This window comes from Asparagus officinalis, chromosome 1 (assembly GCF_001876935.1).
Source record: "Asparagus officinalis chromosome 1, Aspof.V1, whole genome shotgun sequence".
In the NCBI taxonomy this organism is placed as follows: domain Eukaryota; kingdom Viridiplantae; phylum Streptophyta; class Magnoliopsida; order Asparagales; family Asparagaceae; genus Asparagus; species Asparagus officinalis.
The window spans coordinates 108,235,682-108,242,191 of NC_033794.1; positions in this window are offsets into that span (position 1 = coordinate 108,235,682).

The window sequence follows — 6,510 nt, forward strand, 5'->3', positions numbered from 1 at the left end:
CTTTTCTCTCACTTAATTCTATATTACAATGATTCTAATACCTTACTGTTTGGTCTCCTGACCGGCTAAATGTCTTGTAATCTAGGGATTGTAGCTACTCCCTGCTTGTATGACATCAAATAAGCGAGTCAAAAAAGATATCAGGAATTCCAAATTGTGCTTTTTGTTGTATCCACACTTGAGTTAAGGAGTATTCTAGTTACCCAAGCAATTTTTTTTTGAAGTACGTATTATAGATTAGTTAAGCTTTGCAAATATTCATTTAGATGAACCGGCGATCTATCCTCCAGTGCTTTCACCCAGGTAAGTTAGCTTATTTAACTTGGGCGTCCTTGTTTGTGCTTGTTAATTTATACTATAGTTTCCTACTAAATTATTTTGCTACTCGCCAACATGTTGGACGTACTATAGCAGGAGAAATCTCTTGAATATGTTTCTTATTGTTTGTTAGTTTTTAATCCTATAGTTTTCAAGAATAAAATCCATATTAGTTACCTTAATCCAAATCATTTAGGTTACGAATGTGTCAGAATTGTTCATTCTGTGGAAGGCTGGGAAATATATATGTTATTGTATATAAGAAGAGAAGCCTGATAAATACAGTGGATTTGGATGCTGCTGTTGATAATTACAGATTTGAATTTTTTGATCCCTCGAAGGTATTATTTGGGAATTTTGCTCTTATACTGTAGTTGCACTTGTATATACATAATTGGATAAATTCTTCTACGCTCAATATATATATTATTCTAGGGCCTTTTTAGTTTAATATTGCATGCGAATTTCTTTTACATGAAATAATGTTAGAGACCAGGCTGCTGCAATTTCCTGCAGCCAGCTAATTGCTTTGGACTTGCCATTATGCACTCTGATAATTGGTAGTGATGCTTGAATAACATTTTCAGTGATTGCATGTTAAATTTCTACTTTGTGAATGCAGTTTGAACTGAATCTGTTGCTTTACTCCGAGAAGTATGTTGCTCACTGAAAATGTCTCTCTTGTTCTGGACATTAAAATAATCTCATATCTAATTGAAGTTGCATAATTCTGGTTCCCACTATCCATCACTTGCATGGAATGAAATGAAATGGGTTTAATTACGTGTTTGCTAAGGTTTTAGCATTACATTAGCATAATGGACCTAGTTATGAATTACCCATTCGCCTGAAACCTGCCCCCTGGCTATTTGTCTATACTGTACATGATGACGCTCAGTATTTTTGTGAGTGGTACTGCTGCGCCTGCTGCTTCTGCTGCTTGTGCAGACTTGACTGAGTGATGAGCACCCGCTAACTCCGCGGGTGCCATCATGAGTATTGTGTCATCTTTTCACACTGTATTGTGTAAGTCGCCGGGAGGTGGTGAGGTTGGGTCCTTGCACGTGTCCACTGTTTTTTTAATTTCATAGCTATTCAACTTCTAGCTTTGCTTCGTGCTCTTCTTTATATCTTTAATTGTTATGATATTTTGATACTATATAATGCTCAAACACATGGTCTGTGGACGACGTACATCAAATGTCAGTGTATGTCTTCAATCAGTACACCCACTGACCCACACCTTTAGTCCCATTTGCCTGAATGTCTTTGTTTTCATTTAGCTTGTGATTTTTTTTTTCATCTTGTGTCACAAACTGAGCGTGACACAAGCCCAATGCATGTTCTACTCAAATCCAGAAAGAGTCTTCCTACATATGTGGAACACGTCATGATTCGCCACATATACTTGATAGTAGTATGTTATTTTATTTTGTATCTAATTATTTTTTATTTATTACAATTAACTTAAAATTTCTATTTGTGTCGTCAAATAAGTGTGGTTGCATACAACTTTTGTTGCAGTGCTAGTACGTAAGTTAACTAGTTCATGTTAATTAGTTTGTTTATTTTTTGTTCGTTGGGGCGAATATGTATAGAGTAGAGTGGCTTTGGTAGAGTGTTTTTAGAAGGGAATGTTGAGTAAGGCGAAGTGGGTTAGAGTAGGGGACAACTTAAAATGAATTAAAAATGAGTAGAGATAATAATTCCTCCAAATTGATGGGATTTAAGAAGAACTTAAATTACAAGTTTATGTGTTTTCTCTTTTCGTCCAGACTAGTCATACCCTCATTTTTCTTCCCTCACCTTACCTTCACTCTTCATACCCCTACCAAACTAGCGTGCGGCTCATTAAAGAGAGAGAGGGGTGTCGTTTTTTTTTACCCCCGAAGGACGAAGAGAGGAGCTTTTGTGATCATCCTCGCAGGATCTGTAAAATGGGCCCAGGAGGCTCATTGTGAAGGGACAGAACGCCTCCGAAGTCTCACGCCACCCCCATGTGCATTTGCTTCTTCATTTAGGCGCTACACAGTTTAACACCCCCTCTCTGTGGGTCCCTTCTCACACGTGGGCACTTGGACCTGTCCGTGTGCTGATCAGTCAATTATTTTCCCTTGAAACGTGAGGAGTATACACTACCATGAAGCTATGAGGTAGGCCTCTCTCTCCCCCTCTCTCTCTCTCTCTGCCTTGTTGGGTAGGCGTTGAGCGCTGGGCCCTTTCAGTAAATAGAACGCCTGCTATTATGCTATAAAGCCCATGCCTCCTTTTTATGTATGGCCCATCAACTCCAATTCAAGGAGAGAACAAAACCAGATATCAGATATGAACAGCTCAATTCGGACCAATTAGGCCTTTTGTTTTTATCATCCATCACATTTCAGCACCCATGAGAAGGACTAACAAAAGTACAGTATCATATGATCAATGGACCCAAAAGAGCCCAATTTAGCAGTCCTTGTTAATGCTAATTATGATCCAGGGATTCTCCTCTTGTCCTTCCCCCTCTCGCTTTACTCCTCCTATACATGTGAGCTGTGGGGTGTGATCGTGTTTGATAATTTACCCCACAGCTCACAGCTCACAGCTCAGTATTTTGTCTGATGTTTCCGAACGTCGTTAGCATCTCACGATTGTCATTTGTCATAAATGGCCACAATAATCTTTCTTTTTAATTAAATAAATTGTTCTAACCTTTAGAACTTTTTCTTGAGCCGTCATTCTTCCAAGTTCTCTTATCTTTTTTTTGACGGGAAAGAGACTCATATTATTATTCAGGAGAAAGAGCATGTTACCAAAGATTTTATATGGTAATCTCTTGATACTGAGAGCTATACAAGAACACAAATTTACACTTCCTACCAAGGTGCACGAGCAGAAATTCCGCTAGTATTAAATCAAACTTGCTTACTGTGACCTGTCTGTTTAGACTCTGTTGCATTGGATAGTGCACGGCTGTTTAGAAACATCTTTTGTACATCCCAGACATGCATTGGAGATATGTAATTATCCAACTTTCTTCCCTCATCACTCTTTCTTAATGTTCATCCTAAGCTAACATGAATATAAATTTAGGAGAGAATCGACTTGCTGATTCACCCCGAACCTTGTCATGTAGAACAATATCTCAATGAGGTAATGCCTGAACATTCTGTCTGACGTGATGTTGCTCGCAAACCATCATGTACTATGGTATGTGCCCCCATAGTCTGTGTGCTATATAGGGCAATCTTGTGTGAATAATAGGTCAAAAAAGAGGGAGGATAAGTTGTACTTCTACTAACCGCCATGATTAAAAATAATTATATGAATTGTTTCACAGATGAGGCAGCTGGATCGTCGGAGGAGGAAGTCAGTGATGTAGAAACTGAATATATGCAAGAATCTAAAAATGAAAGTAGAGATCTAAAGGACAGGCTACTTCGAAAATATAGTGGTTATTTGAGCAGTTTGAAGAAGGAGTTCTCAAAGAAGAAGAAGAAAGGAAAGCTTCCCAAGGAGGCTCGGCAAATACTGCTTGAATGGTGGACTTCTCACTACAAATGGCCATATCCAACTGTATGTATTCCCATTTAGATTTTTTTTTTCTTGCATGGTAGAATTTTTGCAAATTTCGTAATTATTGGAAAATATCAAATTGTTAAGTTATTTATTGATGTCTTTAAAAAAATAAAAAATAAAACATATATGGACAGAATGATTACCCAATTGACTAACCAGATTACTAATTGAACTTTGTCACTTGCGGCTTTACCTCTAGGTGTGTAAAATTTGGAAAAACCATTAGCAAAATAATGTAGGTGTTCCCCTCATTCAAAAAGTAAAATTTGATTAGCCTTGGTTTTATCTTGGTCTAAACTCTCTCTTTTAAGTATTAGTATTAAGTATTAATATTAGACAAGGTTCAATTTTACTCTCACTCTTTTTATCTTTCCTATCAAAAAATTTAATCATATTTCTAGAGGAGCATAAATCATATATCGTACTCTAGCTTTGGTATATAAGAATGGATTCTATGGCAGATTGATTATTACCTTTTCAAATTTTTAGTAATGTCAATTGAGTATTACCTTTTTGAAGACGAAGCATTATTTTATTTTCTTCCCATTTCAAGGATTGCAATGAGTTTAACATGGCACATATGCTTCAACCCTTTTGTCCAAATTTCCTTCTTTTCGAATTATATCAAGTACTTCAATCACGGAAGAGAATAAAGCAATTAGGTTTGAAAGTGCTCCAAGACGTGACTTTCATCGAGTGGTGTCCTACTCGACTCTTATTCTTGTGGTGTCCTAAGTTTACAATTGAAATAAAAACACACAAACACATATGAAGAAGGAAAATCCAGTGGTGCACTCTGACACCACTGGACGCTATGTAGCTCCGCTGCTGTCGCCAAACTGCATTTTAACCTATCTGGATAGCATGAAGCAGAGAATACTGGTGTAAAGTTGTATAACTACTTATCTAACCAAAGTTTCTCACGGCTTTCACATTACTGCTGATGCTTCAGGAAGCAGATAAGATTGCACTGGCGGAATCGACAGGATTAGATCAAAAGCAGATAAACAATTGGTTTATAAACCAGAGGAAACGCCACTGGAAACCTTCAGAGAGCATGCAATTCACAGTTATGAGCAGTCTTTCGGCGCCCTTCTATGATGACCGAAGATAATTGTAGTAAATATTAGGAGGAAACCAGGAAATTCTGGTTATATAAATATATATAGCAACTAGCAAGTAATATTGAACACCCAGTTTAAGATATGATAATATATCAGATACTGATGTTCAGAACTGAGCCTTGTGCTTATATGTAATAAACCTAAATGTACGCCACTGTGCTGGTTGGGTTAAAGATGACCTAGCAATTGTTTGGCGGCTTTCTATGCTATTTTAGGAATTTTACATTTTCTAAATTTATTCTTTTGGTTATATGCTTATAGCTTAGAAATCATTATAATTTTTTTTTCTAAATTTAAATACTACTATATTCATTGTGACTCGCACTTTTTTATTTCATTACATCATGCTCATACATAAAATAGAAAATTTTAATTTCTCTGTTTGCTTACATGCATTGAGGAGAATCCTAATCTTAGATAATTTGAGAAACTTTAATTAACTTATTTATTCTTTGAAATTAGAGACTTTTCTCACCACTCACCTATATTATATCTACCGTTACTACTCATTTTGCCTTCATTTATCATACTTTTTCCCCCTGGTGCGGTCTCTGCATAGATCAGGCTATTTTTTTTGAAGTGTCTGTATGAGTACTCTTTTGTGTTATTTTGTTAAAACTCTTACTAGTACTTTGGTGCACCCCATGCGTGCATGAGACAGTACATATTTGTCAAGAAATTTATGTTGTTCAATCGCAGTAAAATGTCATCGCATAAAGATCTCATCGTTTTTACTTTTATTTTGCATTTCACTTCAGTGAAATAAAAAAACTACAATGTCTTTTAGTTGTCATTTTCAGATCAAATGAAATAAGTGAGATTACTTCGTCCACATCTTCACCGTGACATTTTGTTATTTGTATTGTAAGGCACATGTAAAGATTAAATTCGAAAATAACCTGTGTCTAAAATCTATGTGATAAATTAAAAGACAAAAAAATCATAAGAAAAGGAAATAACCTGATGAAGATTGAGTTGAGTTGTAGATAATGCATCTGTCATCTGCACCTTAACCAACAACATCATCATTGCTATGATAATCTCCATTATATTAAATATTAAACCAATTCAAATTGAGAGAATATGGTTTAAGAAAGAGATGCCTCTTTGAAGACTCCATTTTCAAAAAAGTCACTGATTTGGATGCATAATAATTAGAAAATTCAATCATTGTTTTTCTTTTTTAATAGCCGTTGTTATTTTTGAACGTTTTTTTTTCCTTTTTGTTTTATTTTGGATGTGTTTTTTAAGTCGGTATTTTAATGTGTTGTAAACTGGGTTGATTTTTAAAATATGTTGTAAATGAGTCGATTTTCAAATTTTGTCCTTTAAATGCGTCAACTGATCTGGGAGCGGTTACTCAGGCATTTTTGAATGTTTAGTTGAGATTAACATAGTGGGTTTGATGGTGAAGTAGGAGTTAGGTTGTTTATCTTTTTCGGAATTTCTCCCTGCTATGTTGTCAAATTATTAAAAGTTGTATGTATAATTGTTGAGATATATTTGG